Genomic DNA, 16301 nt, shown 5'->3' with positions numbered 1-16301 from the left:
GTTGACTTTTCCACTGTTGTGTACACAGTTTTTAGAGGCTTTCTTCCAGCTTCACTGACTGAATAATTTCGTCAAAATTTGCAACTATAAGTGATGCAGACATTTTGCCTCTCTTTATCCATGTGCAAATGGGGAGCCATTTCTGGGTGCAAAGAGGTCTGCTGTGCCAGCATTATCCTACTCCTCCTGTCTAGGACCATGGCACCTAAGGGAGAATACTGGATACACAGTGGACACATTCTCAGTTAAACCTGAACAGCTCAGCATGGAACTCAGGATGTCCCACAGCAGATTTTTAAAACAAAAATGGCTGTTTTCTGGAACCCAGAGAAGTACCCTTCTATGAAGCACTGCTACCCCAGCTTCATTTGAGTTTCTTATGAGGGAAGAAGGTTCATGACTGATATTCCCATTTGTTTTAGTGAAATTAAGCCAGTAGAGAGTGTGCCACAACCTGTTTCCTGATTCCTTTGGATTCATCCCCAGTATGTATTAGTGAGTGTCATTACCAGCTCCTAAGGAAGAGTCTTGATCAAAACAGCTATATTCATTTTTTAATCTTTTGTATGGCAAATCAGTCTCACAGGGTGGGAAGCAAGAAATTGGCTTATCTTGATTACTGTATATCAGAGCTAATCACACTTTTAACACTGGATTTCTTTTTCACTTATTCTCTCATCTTGCTTAAAATGCAAATTAATTTGTCTGACCAGTAAAATAAAAATAACAAATACCTCGGAAAAAGTTTAAAACAACTCTCACTGACATTTGCAATAGAATGTTATGCAAATAGATGTTTACTAGGAAGGGAAGGGAAAATGAGCCAAGATAAGATGACAAGGAAGACAAGCAGCAAGAAAGGAAGATTTACCTTTTGCAAACTTGTCTACCTGACTGGTTGAATTGACCTGGAAAATAATTACCAAGCTCTTAATTCATAAGGAGAAAGTATTGCAGCATCATGCATTGGCAAAAGCTGCTTTTGGAAAACAGTATCTGAGAAGCAGCAACATCTGACTGTTGCAACTCCTATGATTTTGAAGCAGCCTTGCATCCTCCTCTTATCATTAATACTCTTCACTACAATTACCTATGTGTCTTTCCTTAATTAGCGAGTAGGCAAATGGACAGATTTTGTTGAGTTGAATATAATTGTACCCATAGCACTTTTAGCATCATCATTAAAATAATGTGTAATAGCACAAATCCAGGTTTTTAATTTTACCTAATCACAAACAAGAGATGAACTTAATAACTGTGCACATAAAAGTATGCTGAGTGTGGGAATAAAATTATAAACCTGCCATACATACATTTATAGGGGATGTTTGTATCTTGATTTTCTGATTCAAGTTATGGCCACTGCAGAGGATTATGGTTTCAATGTTTTGCTGTGCCAAATTCCAGAAAAGAACTATTTTATTGATGCTGAGTTATTTACTGAAGTTTGCATCAGTTCCTCTTGGTGTCCAGGCTGAAAATCATATTTATACAAACAAGGAAAACAAGGCAGTTGGTACTTAAGATAGAGCAGTATTTGCCATCAGGGTATTGCAAGCATGAAGAAAAGCTCAACACAATGGAATATTTATTTATTAAGTATTAAGTATAATAATTTTTTGCATGTTTTCTGAGATAGTTAGGCAGAGAATCCTGTTTTCCTGGAATCACTCAGGCATAGAATGGGCAAAGATCCAAGCTCCAAGGTCTCCTTCTAGCAGATGTCTTAGCAAACAGAATTCCTGGTGACACTTTTGGAAGATGTTTTCAGTCTAACACTATGGCTAACTTCTTGTGTTTACATCCTTCTTTTTCTAAAATTTTCTGCCATCGTGCACACCCCAGGCTTAGTTGTACTTACCAAGTTTGATGTCCTTACATAATAATACATTGAGGCTGGTTCCATATCACTAGTTTTTCAATAGTTTTGCTATATCATCACAAAGTCAAAGGTCTACCACAGCTGGAATTCTTCTAATATCATGTTCCAAAAAAAGTGGTGATGTACCCTGATGTTTTGAACATATCAGAGATTTTCAAGATTTTTATGACTTTTAATGATGAAATGTTGTTCAGATAGCTTATAGAACCAGATCTATGTGCTTTCTTGATGTTCTGTCCCAATTTTAGGAAGCAAATTTCTTTCATCTTTGTCTTGTTATGCAAAAAATATTATGAATTACCCAGGCAAGATGCTTTTATCTAAAGCTTTTGTAAGTACTTGTACACCTAAAGAGACCTTTCCTATTATAACTTGAATAAAGCAAAAAAATTGCACTTGACTGCAAAGTGCATGTGTGCTTTGCATTCTGAGTGGAGTACAAAGCTCAGAGTAACTAAGTGTTATAAAATCAGAATCAAATTATGATGAGGTTCAGGTTATAGGAACAGCAATGTTTTCTTCTCTGTTTTTTTTTAAATAATCTTGCACAGCTCCAAACACACTGGTTTTCTGATCCAAGTGTAAGGTCCCCAAATTCTACCATAACAAATAAAAGAAAAAAACAACTGTTTTTTTCCTCATTGATTTTTCCTCTCTTATGCTGCCCTCAAATATTATTTTCTTTTTCTTTTCTGTAAAGAATGCTTGATTTTCTGAATGTTCCATTTAGGAAAATAAACTACAACCAAACAAGGAATCTATTACTTTATTTCTGTAGAACAATCTTTATAACATATATATAAACTAGGTTTCATGGCAAGTAGGCATTGTGGCACATGCTGCTTCTTGTTAGGAACCACTATATGTCTAACAGAAATTAATGTTAAAAAATATATTGCTCTGATAAGCTCCATAATGATTTAATTATAGTATTTTCTTCAGTGTAACTTGAGACAATTTAATATTCTAAGTAGACCTGCACATAATTTTTTTTTGTCTTCCCCCCCCCCCCCATTTTATGACCAATTTTCTTTTGTGCAGGTATGACACTGTATTCAGGGAAGAACATCTAGCATGAATCTCAGCAAGTGGGTTTATACAGTGAGTTTATGAATTTTTAAACACTGTGAACCAAAATGCCTATATTAAATGAGCTCTTTATGTTCCAAGTCATAAAGATGGAGTAACCATTTTGGAAAATTTGAACTTTTTATGGGGAAATTTTATGTTAGATAAACAAAATTATTTTTTAATAATCCCCCACCCCTTGTTTCTTCTGTCTTGTTGTCTTGGCCTTTCCTCCCCCTTATATTTTTTAGGTTTAGCTGACTTAATTTGAATGATTACCATAAAAAGACTCCAGGATGCTTTTAGTGATTCATCTGTATTACCAGCTTAGTGGAAGGCAGTGTCCTTTTTTGGGCTGATACTGATCAAAAGCCTCAGTGGTGCATTGTGAAGTACTGTTTCTCATCTTGATGTTCCTCACAAAGTTTACTATTTTTTATCCTGTGTTATCTTTCTATATGCACACAGGAGTGCTAGTCATGGCCTGTGTTTCAGGTAGTATATAGGTCCTAAGCAGTTTACAGTCTATGCACAGGACAAGAGAACTGTTCCTTGAAATGAGTGAGCATGAAGACACACCGAGATAATGGTTAGCATGACTGCCAGTGGTCTCAGCTATAAATCAAAGTCTCAGTAAACAACTTGAAGGCAGAGGAAGAAAATCTGCAGCACTTAGTAAGTATTCTGGGAGTTTGCATTGGAAAAGGTGAAAATGAAGTAAATAGACAGTGAGTCTGACCTTATGGAACAAGTGGAAGTGAAAGTCACCCCAACCTGAATGAGGGCTCTTAGGTCAGGAGGGGGGTGGAGCTTGAAAGGGAAGCATACCCTATGCTTGAGGTATTACAAAAATACAGGAATGAAAAAGGTCAGTCACACAGTGTCACAGAGTGTCACACACATAGTGTTCAAGGCATAATTGGTCTGACTTTTACTTCTGTTTGCAGGCAACACTACAAAGTGCTGTGAGACAACACACAGTTTCAGCTGTATTCTCAATGGCTTGTATGTCTGGAGGCTTTGCAAACACTACAGAAACCACTTATAGCAAAGATGTTTCCAGAAACAGACTGCAGATAGTATTTACAGGGAAAAGTACCTGTCCTGGGAGTAACTACTTTAAGTAAATGTTTATGTTTATTTGAAAACATTTCTATGTGACTTCATTCTGTCATCTGCAGAATAAAATACGAAAACTTGGACTAGATCTATACCAACATTTTGATTTAGCTGCTGTTATGTTAAGCATAAAAGTCAACATAAACCACATATTTAATTTTCTGCAAATGGATATAAAAAAAAAAATCCCCATGCTAGTACTGTTTCAGATCTGTGGCTTGCTGCTGGAGAAATATTTTAATCAGAAAAATGTGATTTTAGTTTACTGTGTGACTGCGTGCCATTGCAAAAAGCAAGAACATGTAACAAATTCTGACTTTTGACTATGAAAAATTGAGGAGACCATATTGTGGCACACATCCCTGACCAGGTTCAAAAAAAGTCAGCAGTATCTGCACTGACACTGTATAGGTCCCATGGATGGCTTCAGGTCTCGGTTTCAGGTGTACTGGCAAGCTGTCTGAGTGCTCAGGAGAATACTAAAGCAGTGATCTGACTCTTCTGTCCTGCTCTCTTTGTTTTTCCCAGTTCCCTCCATGGTCATTTTTTTGACAAATCAGGCTTTTGTGTTACATTTAGATTTCTTAACAGTTCTTCAGTAAAGGCTGCTACTACAGTCAGTGAGACCAAGTATCATCATATTTCCAAGAGATCAACTAGACATGACTGTGTCAATAGGTACTTTTATTTTCTCAGCAAGAAGGATTTCTTTGAACATCACAGACTGTGAAGCAAATGTGGTTCCTGCCCTGAGAGAGAAATGTAGGTATATTTATTTTGAACAAGTCTTTTCTGCATGATAATATTTTAAAGGAGATTCTACGTCAGAGAATGAATTCTGGTTTATTTATTATTGGAAGGGCACAGTTTGCCTAATCATGACTTATCCACTGTATATGCCAAAGGTTCGAATCATAACTCTTAATTTGCTATGGTCAAAGAGCATTAAGATCAGTTTGTGTAAATCTAGAATAGTGTCTTCTTCCTTCAGGAATTCATAAACACAATCTCATATGCAGGCTGTGACTGGTTAGGCAAAACCTATCATACTGTTTTCAATTCACTCTGAAGCACATGGGCAGTCTCCACTACCACTTAAGACAATTATTGTTTTGGAAGCAAACTAAAACACATCAATTTTATGGATTCAAAAATTCAAAAATTATTTCAAAAAAATCATCATTTGTATGGATGAAACTTTTCTTACTCAAATGTCTAGAAAAAGGAGTTGTAAACAAATGTGAACCTTGTGAAGAAGAATTAAATTTTTAAATAGCAATTTTTTCTGCATTTTGAATTAAGATTCTACAATTTTGCATATGTAAGAGGGAGGCAGAACACCTGTAACCTTTTTCTCCACGGGGAGAAAGAGCTCTGTATGAACAGTACAGGCCTGGAATGAGCTTCCTTTTAACTGGTTAGTAGGATGATTGTTGCAAAGTGAACTGCTTGCTGATGCACTGGAATGACAAGGCATATTCATGATTTTATATCAGCAATGTGAAATTCATTGTGTTAATTGAATGCTAAAGGTAATGTTTCCATGATTGAATTATCACTGTGCATCAAGTCTGGGGTTTTACAACATTTTAAAAAAATAACTGTAGTTATGGTATTACCAGTAGGTTTTATATTCATGTATTAGGTGACCTTAAATTTACTGACTAAAAAGAACATAATTTTCTTTTCTGATATGAATAAATGAACTTTTTGTGCCTTCCTTTGCTTCTTGAACTCTTACATAGTGAAAAGTATCACAGGACCAGATGAAGACCCAGCAGGGATAAGTCTGGTTGTGTTAGTGAGGATGCTTTTTATTGAAAAAGAAACTTAGTCATGGCTCAAGACCATAAGCAAAGCTTTAAATGTCTCTGTTCCCTGATTTGTCTAGTGATTAGGAGTCCACACCTAGCCTGGCCCACCTTCTGGCTATTTGCTGCTTTTGGCAGATCAGTTTTGAAGGCAGGTGGCATACCTTGCCCCTCACAATAACAGAAAGCCATATGGTTAATCTCACATCTCCTGGGAGGAGCTCTATTTTCCAACCATTATGTGAGTTCTCTAAGAGCCAGCCATTATACAAATGGTGTACAACCTACCATCACAGCAGGCTAAATGAGTTGTGTTGTTGACTGCAACAGATTTTTCAGGCTTACCACAGCATGGGCAGAGATTTGGTTCCCACATGCTAAACCTGGTTAGCAGTGGCCTGTTAGGGAAGAGGGAGGTTCATATATTTCTGGAAAAGGCACTGCACATGTATTAGGGACTTGAATGGAACATCTGGGAAATCAGGGAAGAGAAGACAGGTATTCAGTAAAGAAAGACTAGTATGCTTTTGGGAACTTTGTACTTGGGTCTTAGAAATGGGTATTAAGCAATTGTGTCAGAGCTTAAACATAACTGAATAAGCAATCTTGTGTGCAACTTTAAGACTGTTTATCTGTGTCTGAGAGTTATTTGAGTATGTTTGAAAGGTGGCTGGATAATAATAATTTGAGAGTTAACTTAGATGCTCTTATAGAAGTACTAGCTGAAAACTTTTTGAGCATTCTATTGGGTAACAGCAATTTTGCTGAATATAGATGTAATTACTACATACTGAAATTCTAGAGAGCTGTCTTTCAAGACATGATCAAGACTCATGACAGTGAAATGACAATGCATGTTCCTGCTAGAGGTAAGAGAGAAGAATTCAAACTAATATAATATACCATCTTAACGCTCAGAACAATGTCAAGACTACTTGGAAGAAGTTTTTGTAGAAACCAAGTCCTTGCGCTTTTAGATTCAGATAAAGGATTTGGACTCATATTTTTTGAGGTGGGTACTCTTGTTCAGTGGCCTCCAAAGTAGGGTGTGCACACGTGTCAGTTTGCTCAAAGCAATCCATTGGAGTGTAGGAAAAAAAAAACCAAGAAGTGGGCCCCTGAGAGCCTCATGAAGTTCAATGAGTTAAAGTGCAAGATGCTACACCTGGCTTGGGACAGTCCTAGACATGATCACAGACTGGGAGAAGAATTCATTGAGAGCAGCTCTGCTGAAAAGGCCTTGGGGCTCTTATGGATGAAAAAAATCTGGACATGAGGCAACAATGTGTGCTTGCAACCCAGAAATCAAACTATATTCTGGGCTGTATCAAAAGCAGCTTGGCCAGCGGGGTGAGAGAGGGATTTCTGCCCCTCTGCTCTGCTCTGGTGAGACCCAACCTGCAGTGCTGCACCCAGCTCTGGGGTCCCCAGCACAGAAGGGACATGGAACAGTTAGAGCAGGTCAGTAGGAGGCCAACCAATAACAAAGGTTATCACAGGAGGGCTGGAGCACCTCTTCTTCAAAGACAGGCTGAGAGAGCTTGGCTTGCTCAGGCTGGAGGAGAGAAGACATCAGGGACACCTCATTCCAGTACCTTAAGAGGGTCCATTGAAGAAGCAGAAGCAGAAGAAGCAGAAGCAGAAGCAGAAGCAGAAGAAGAAGAAGAAAAAGAAAAAGAAAAAGAAAAAGAAGAAAAAGAAGAAAAAGAAGAAAAAGAAGAAAAAGAAGAAAAAGAAAAAGAAGAAAAAGAAAAAGAAAAAGAAAAAGAAAAAGAAAAAGAAAAAGAAAAAGAAAAAGAAAAAGAAAAAGAAAAAGAAAAAGAAAAAGAAAAAGAAAAAGAAAAAGAAAAAGAAAAAGAAAAAGAAAAAGAAAAAGAAAAAGAAAAAGAAAAAGAATGAATAGTTGTTATAACAGGCAGTTGTTATAACAGGCGGATGGTGACAGAACAAAAGGCAATGATTTTAAACTCAAAGAGGGCAGGTCTAAGATAGATTTTAGGAAGAAGTTCTTTATCCAAAGGGTGGTGATGGATCCAAAGGATGTTGCCCAGAGACTTTGTGGGTGCCCTGTCCCTGGAAGTGTTCAAGGCCAGTTTGATGGGGCCCTGAGCAACCTGATCTAGTGGGTGACATCCCTGCCCAAGGCAGAAGGATTGGGGCTAGATGGTCTTTAATAGCTCTTCCAACCCAAATCATGGTATGATTCTATGATTTTTGTACCATTAATAAATAATAATAATAATAAAAAAGTTGTTTATCTCATACTTTTTATTGTCTATTTTCATGTATGTTTTATAATATATGTAATATATTAGTACAGGAGTAAATGTATACATTTTATAAATAAATAAAAAATACTGGGTATGTGTTCAGAAATTTTTAGTTGATGGAATGAGCAATCAAACCAGTCTGGAGACCACCCCTCTATAGTATATGCGACAGTTTTAGTGTCTCTCTGGATTAATAAATAGTTGCAGATGTAAGAAAAGTATAATGAAAAGGAAGCATTCCTAAAAGTCTGGTACATTGAAAGATCTCCTGCAATTGTGAGTGCTTCTGTTGCTTGCACTTCTTTCTGTACTTCTAGCATGTCCATATTAGAGATCAGAAGCATTTCCCAGTAAGTGTCATTCACGCTAATCCCACAAAAACCTTTCATAAGTAGTCTCTCCCAAACAACAGAAGTTTCACTGAAAAATTCTAACAAGCCTGAAATTCTCTGCTTTATTTTATTTTAAACTATTTATTTACTTAGAATTCATTACAATGAATTACATTACATAAAAATGATGGGCACTATGCTGGTGAATATAAATTGTGAGGAACACATTTATCATTCTTGTGTACATGTGAGCTTACTCTTGCACTCTCAAAGCTTTGTACAAGAATATGACTGGATGACTTGTAAAATTAATAATTGCTGTGTGAACCATAGTTTAAAGGATCATGTCCATACATACCTATAAAGACTCTGTGCTCTCTATTAATGGTGTCCAACAAGTACATATTTTATGCATAGAGTGGTTGATGCTGCATTTTACATGATGTTAATAAATTCAGAACATGAAGAAATAGCTTTAAGTGTCAGCAGCTCTTCTTGTCTATGTCATGATGAATACATCTATCACTTTACAAGAGTGATGCAAATGCAGGAATCTTGTTTGGGACATGAAGTCTCATGTTTAGAAGAAATACTTTGTTCTGATTTGCCTTTGATGTTACTTGTATAACAGGTTTATGAAACAGACTTTTTCCAGTACAATCAAGTTGGCTTTGAATATGAGCATGAAAAATGTCAGCTCTTGAATGAGCAGAGAATAATGCAATGGACTTTATGTCATTTAAAGAGGAAATAAATTTATACCAGCAGGAAAACTCCCTATTTATTCATGGACAATATGGACATAGTGTTCAGGAGTGAATGTTTGAAATGAATTTTCTAACATTCCCTACTTGTTTCCTTCAGTTCACACTATGGCCTTACACATTAATTGGATTTTAGATTAAATAAAATCTGGAAGCTGAAGTCCACCTGCAAATGAACATTTGGGCAATGGGACAAGATTAAAGCAAGTGAAATATATAAAGAAGACATGGATATTTGCTCTTTAGCACTGACTATTTCACTCTACTGACCTTCTCTGTGTCTTAAAGGCTTGCTAATTTGGACAGAATTTTTGTCTCTCCTTTGGAATGAGATTAGTTTCCAGTTCTGTTGTGCCAGAATAACTGTGATGGTACAGAATCTGTGAAATGGAGCAGCTTTCATTAAAAAAGAACATCCCAATCATCCTTAAATGTGATCTGGAGGCACTGCAGCTGTAAAAAGAAGCTTCTTATCACACATTACAGGTCAAGCAGCAAGCCACATAATGGGCCCTTCAATAGTATCAGCAGCCATATGAGAACTGCTCTTCTGTTTGCTCTTGTTTTAGTGAAACAACTGTTGAAGTCCTCGTAAGCTCAGGTCATATTTCCAGTAAATGCGCGGAAGCCAGTGGACGCTTCATGCTTATGTGAACAGAGTCTGTTTCTCACTGCTTTCTGGCCAGGTAGTGGGAGTTTTAGTCAATTCTGAAAGTAACCTGATTTCTGATTAGATTGATCCTGCTGAAGTAGTCTAACAAATAAGATATTTATCAGAATGTTTTATAGGGTTCCAGTTAATTATATTTTCTCTGTGTCATAGAGAACATTAGCTTTCTGAGTGGGTCACTTAGAAAGTGCTCTTTGTGATAACACTAGGACAATGTAGATTTCTGTGGCTTTGGTTGCTTTGTGTGCTCTATTTAGAAAGGAAAACTACATTTTATAGCCTCATATCTGATTTGTAGCACTTCAGACATGGGATATAGGACATTCTACTAAATGGTATTCTGGGTTCAGTTCCTTTAAGCAGACCAGTTTTAGAGTTGCTTATGGATTAAATATTTACTTAAAGCAACAGAATATCTGACAATAGCATGCCTTTTTGCTTGCTGTCATTAGGACCTTTGGAAGAAGAAATCATATTAACTATGTTATATAAAGGGTGTGTGCATTACATTTGAGGAGGTGGGAGTAACAAAGTCTAACATTGGTTCTCTCTTACAAATTCTTCTCTTGACTAATGTTTCACCGATCATTAAATTTTGTGTGCTTCCAGTGACTGAGAAAAACTATTAAGTGCCTATAAATTCTGATTAGTTTTTGTAGATAAAATTTTGTCTTTTTCCCTCCCATTACCCACCCCTACAAAAAAAACCAAACCAAACCAAAACAACCCCAAAATAATAAAAAAAAAAAAAAAAAAAAAGAAATAAAAAGGGATTTGATTATTGGAAGGAGAAAGAAGATCACTGAAAATATGATTTTTTCATTCTTTATTATTAACTTTTATTGCTAGCACATTAAGGTGATTTCTTGGTACTGGGTAAAGGATGTCATCTCCAGGGCACGTGTGACCCCTACTCTGCTTTAATTTAAAGGCACAGAACCTTAGGCTGTGGTCCAGTTGTCCACTTCAAAGTACAGGTAACTTTGCATGTAGAAGTGTGGTTAGCTAACCAGTGTGTCAGTGAAATGTAATAGCTAACCACACATGTAACCATATCAATACACCTTAAATAAGGAAAATAACAAGTCTGCAGAACCTTTGTTCTTACCTTTGTTAGATGTTGCAGAGCCAAGGAAGATGTGATGGCATTCATTCTGTCACTGTCTCTCTCACTGGTTTTACAGATCATGAGAAAAGATTCAGGAGCACAAGTGTTTTGGTTTCCAATGCTCTTAATTATTTTAAAATAGTTAAATTTCTATTTATTTTTAAAAACAGTAGTAAAAAACACCCCCATCAAACACCAGTGATTGATTGAAACTGTTTCTGAACCTGAGTATTTTATGTCACAATCAGTTTTCTATAAAGAAATACATAAAATAAAATAAAATAAGTGAAATTGTATATCTTTTAGTCTTGTTTTAAAAAACTACCTGGGCCAAACTATTGGACCTACAGAAATGGTCATGGAGTTTTATGTCACTGTTATAATCAGTGGTAGAGGCAGGGGCTCTGTCTTACAAGTCAAAGTGTTATTTCTACCCTCAGAGTCCTACCTGGAATAGGTGAACAAGAATATCAAGAGCTAAGAGTCTGCTACCAGAGCAGATCTAATTTTCTTTTTCCCCATGGACTAAGGGAGAAGGACAGAGAACAACTGGAGACACAGTGTTTATATTCTTCTGCACATTCAGTCAAGTGCTTAAGGTTTCAGTGTCTGAGCTATGCATCTTTGAATAGGTATTAATAGCAAAAATGATACCATGGTAAGCTCCAAAAAATCTGAAAAAAAATTGTACTTTAGATCTTTTCTCTCACCCTGTCTTATATCAAAAGATTGTCTATTTTAGCAGCCACTTTTAACTTCAACTTTAAAAATTGTGGAGTGAAATAGAGTTATCCTAGGTACAAAACTCATATTAGCTTCTATTTGAAACTTCCTGCATCTTCTTTTTTCAGGTCTATTTTTTACCCATAGTATAAATAGAGCTGTTAATAATGCTTCACACCACTGTCACTGAAAAGGTGTAGTACTTTTTCATTATAAGCCTACTTTCCATGCTTTATCCTAAGAAACCTTTAGAAATTGCTCTTTCTGCTTTAAAATTTGCATGCAAAGTTGGTGGTCAGGGGTTAGCTTTGGACCAAGTTTGATAACATTTAAGTCAGTCTTCTAATTTAGTTTTAATAAAAGGCGATAGCGAAAGGTGACATAATGATGGATGCCTGCACTATGGTGTGTCAGGGCTTCTCAGTTGCCTGTCTTTCTGCCAGCAATTGAACATGCTGTGATCATAAGTGCCAAGGAGCTACAACAAAATGACATTTCTATTTCCTAGTGCTGCCAAAACTGAAGTTTGGATGCTCCCAAAACACGGATGATCAGTCTTCCTTAATATCTGATTTATTTCAGTAACTAGCTTCTGATACATTTTAAGATATTGGAAAAAAAAAAGCAAAATAAAGCCCCATAAACTTAGAAAAATGAAAACCAATTCTACTTTCTTACTGTAGTCTTTAGAAAGAAAACACAGTAGTGTTTTACAGCAGAAGGTGCTGATATCTTATGATCCCAGAATGAAAGGCACTCAGAGTCTGTCAACTGTTATTTAAAATCCCGTATTTTTTTGTACTAACACTATAAAGGAAAAAGGAATGGTGTAGATAATCTTATGTACCTTCAGATGCTGGGAAACCCTAGATGCATGGCATCAAACAGGTCTCCAACCAGGGCACAACATACTGTATAGCTCCTACCCAGGGGAAGTACATTCCTTTTTGATCATTTGAGATCTTACACATTGTCCTCAAAAGAAAACTATTGTATGAATTTCTACTGTCAGAAAAAAAAGGATGTTCACATGAAGCCATCTTGCTGCACTCTTTAAAGGCAAGGTCACAGAGGTGATGTAAATGCTGGTGCTGTGTGGGAGCTGCACACGGGCTCTGCTGTGACAATGAGGTTATCCTGCAGCCACGGGGTCTGTGCAGCACAGCAACTGGAAGGCCAGGCTCTACAGGCATGATAACAGAGCACAGACCTGTGCCCACTTGGGTTAAATGTTGTTTGGATCAATAATTCTATGAATTACAATGCTGTTCAGGGCAAGATCACCTCAGGGATGCACTTGTAACCTTGAACACCAAGGGTTCCAAAAGTCTGGTTGGTAACTCTGTGCTGGTTTTGTAAATAGGACATAGAACCATAAAATCATACATTCATAGAATGGTTTTGTTTGGAAGGAACCTTAAAGATCATCTAGTCCCCAACACAGAGAATTCCTGTTAGGAAGTGGGTTATGCTCAGTGTTTCAGCAATCTCACATCAGTCCTCTTGTATTGTATAGGTTCTTGTAATTGGATTACTTCTTTTTGTAGCATTTAGTCATGCCAAGCCAAGTGCAACTTTGCCTATAAAAACAAAATGCAAATGTATGCCCCACAGATTGGTGTCATCTATGAGGTTACAGCATGAGAATTACATTGACCTATCCTTAACAATGTATGTATTTTTACTCCCAAAAAACCTGCAATAATTTTCTGAGTTTTTATGTGATATTCACAAGTGAAAGATATCATGTGTTGTGATTCTTTAAAAAGGCACACCTGACTCTGTGCTCTTTTTCCTTTTACATGTCTCCCTTTGAGGACACCTACACTTGCTCTGGAGCTTATGTCTAGAATTTGACTGAATCACAGCAGCACACAGAATTGAAAGCTTTCAGGAATTTGTCTATTATGTACTGCTGGCAAACCAGCTTTTCTTCAGCGGCTCAATTACTGCTTTATTTACTCAAGAAGTTCCTCCTAATATGTGGGTGAAGTGACCTTAAAACCTGTATTTGGGATCACATCCTCATCTGGGCAGAATTAGGACTCTCTGGTGGTCTGCAATGCTTAACAGAACTGGGAACAGAACACAGGAATATGAAAAGCTTGACAGCTTGGGGGAATAGGAGGTAAAAAAAAACTTACATGGGTCTGAAAAACAGGAATGAGAAGCTGTTGGTAGTGTCATTAATGAACTGGCTGGGGTATGCACAGCTAGAATAATTATAGGCATAAAAAGTTCTTCAGTGGGTGGAGTAGTTCAAGGATACTAAAGTTTAACTCGTTTACTATAAAATACTTTGAAATATGTAACTTCTCTCAGGCACCAATGAAACAGTGACAAGAGATTCATTTGTTACATATTTCAGTGTGGAGTTTGATTTTCAGTGACTGGCTGTGGTGATAATCAGATACAGAGTAGGGTACTTAAATCTGAGCTATGGCCAATGCTAGCCTTTAAGCTCTGTTTTTGTTTGATCATCTTTGATGCTTGACTTTGGGTAACAAATCCCAAAGTATTACTTCTAAAGTCTATTCTCTCTTAACAACATCCATAATTTGAAACTCTTTCCTTACATTTTATTTGTTCGTGGGTCTCTAAAGAACATGGAGTTACATCTGGATGAGTAGAAAATATAAAATACGGCTTCTAATGAAGTGAATGAAGAATTTTCCAGTGGCTCACGTAGTGAAAGCACTTCACACTTTATGTCTGTAAAGTCCTTTTCAGTATTTAAAATAATTTGAATACCTGTTTAGTTATCCTGAGACATTTGTCACACTTGGCAATGGACAGCATTGGTACTCGAATTTCATTCACATTCTCTAACAATTCATTTAAGTGTTGTGAAATGTAATGCAGAGGGTTTGATTTATGCTGGTTCATAGAGAGATTACACTTGAAATTATTCCTTGGGTTAAGAGTGCAACATCTGTAAGGCTTGAGACGTATGCAGTTATAGTTACTGTCAGGAAAACTGTCTTTCAACAACAACAAAAAAGTAAGAAAATCATAGTTTGTAGCTCTCTGCTCTGGCATCATATGAGTCCCAATGCCATCATGGAAATACTGTGAGTTTCAGGCTGGGGAAGGTGGAGACATTCTTTGAAACACATTCAAAGGCTTGAAAATGGTAGTATCTCATCTGAAAATCTGATCTGATCAAAAGCTGATCAAAGAACCCCAGATTAAGACAGGGTGACAGCCTATTTGGTTATGGAGGAAGAAGAACACATAGATATATCATATTTCCAGGTATATATATACTGCTGCATCGAAAGTATGCAGGGTATGCTCTTTTCTGTTTCTGCTAAGCTCTCAAAATAGCAGCCATGTTGACTTATATAATACACAAATCTTCTGCTGGGCACGTGGTTTTGCTGAATGTAATCCAGAAATGAAGCACAGAAATGATGCAGATGCAACTCAAATTTCTTTTAAAATATGACTAAATAGTCATGGAATTAGTTAAAAGTCTTTAGTTAGTTCTAACCATTATTTTTCCCTTGAAGCTTACAAATACTTCAAGACATGAATAGGAAGATAATAATATTGCTAATGTGATGAAGTTTTGCTTTGTACATTAACCTAGGAGGAATGTCATTGTGCTCAATGAATTCAACTTCAGTTACTGTTAAACAAGCAGAAAATGTGTAGATTATTTACAATGTCCCAGTTATGTCTGTTAATTGATAAACACCTGCCAAAAAAGATACTATTTTTCAGACAAATTGCATAGTTGCTTGATATCCATGTGTTGAATTCAAATGTGATTGAACTAACCCTTAGACTTAATTTTTTACTGGTATATAATTTAAACTGTATTTTTGCCTCAGGTCCAGTCAAGGTGAATTTGTATTTGTAAATTTTAATGCAACAAACAAAGTGTATCTGTCCATCTGTGAAATGCCCATTATGTGTTATCTACTTAACTCTAGCAACAGAAACACTTAGCTTTTTGGATAGTGTCTTACTCCAAATGGAATGTCTTTGTGATAATGTTCATCACAGCTGTACGTTACCTAAATAGGCATTATATCCATTACTGTTATTTTACATTGTTCAATACAGCTATTATGTTTCATAAAAAATAGGAAAACATGGATATTATAAGTAGCAAGAAAACCAGCAGGTTGATAATTGCTCTATGCTCACTAATGTGAATTACTAAATGGCTCATCTATAATTGTAATTAACACCTCCTGCCTCAGCTTTGCAATTAACTGATGTTGCTGCAAATTTTTTGTTATATATTTAATCTTTATGTTGTTTCTCTGGCCTGCTCCTGTATTACATTTATCATTAAACCTACAAGCTATATATTGAGCAGCCATGGCATCTACTCATTAGTAACATGAGGCCCTTGTACAAAGGCTAGCTGCATCTCCAGGGAATTCACAGTCAACACACTCTGTTCTGGTTTAGTAAATGTACCTGCTGTGTATCCTTTCACGTTTGCTGGACCTGTTTTAACTTAATTTGAATTCACGATGTGTGTGAGTTTTCTGCACTTATAGTTACTTCATGAACTTTTCTTCTAGATACCATGTTTTT

Source organism: Cyanistes caeruleus, chromosome 2, assembly GCF_971803275.1.
Source record: "Cyanistes caeruleus chromosome 2, bCyaCae1.hap1.1, whole genome shotgun sequence".
Lineage (NCBI taxonomy): Eukaryota > Metazoa > Chordata > Aves > Passeriformes > Paridae > Cyanistes > Cyanistes caeruleus.
Note: the sequence above shows the minus strand (reverse complement) of the source record.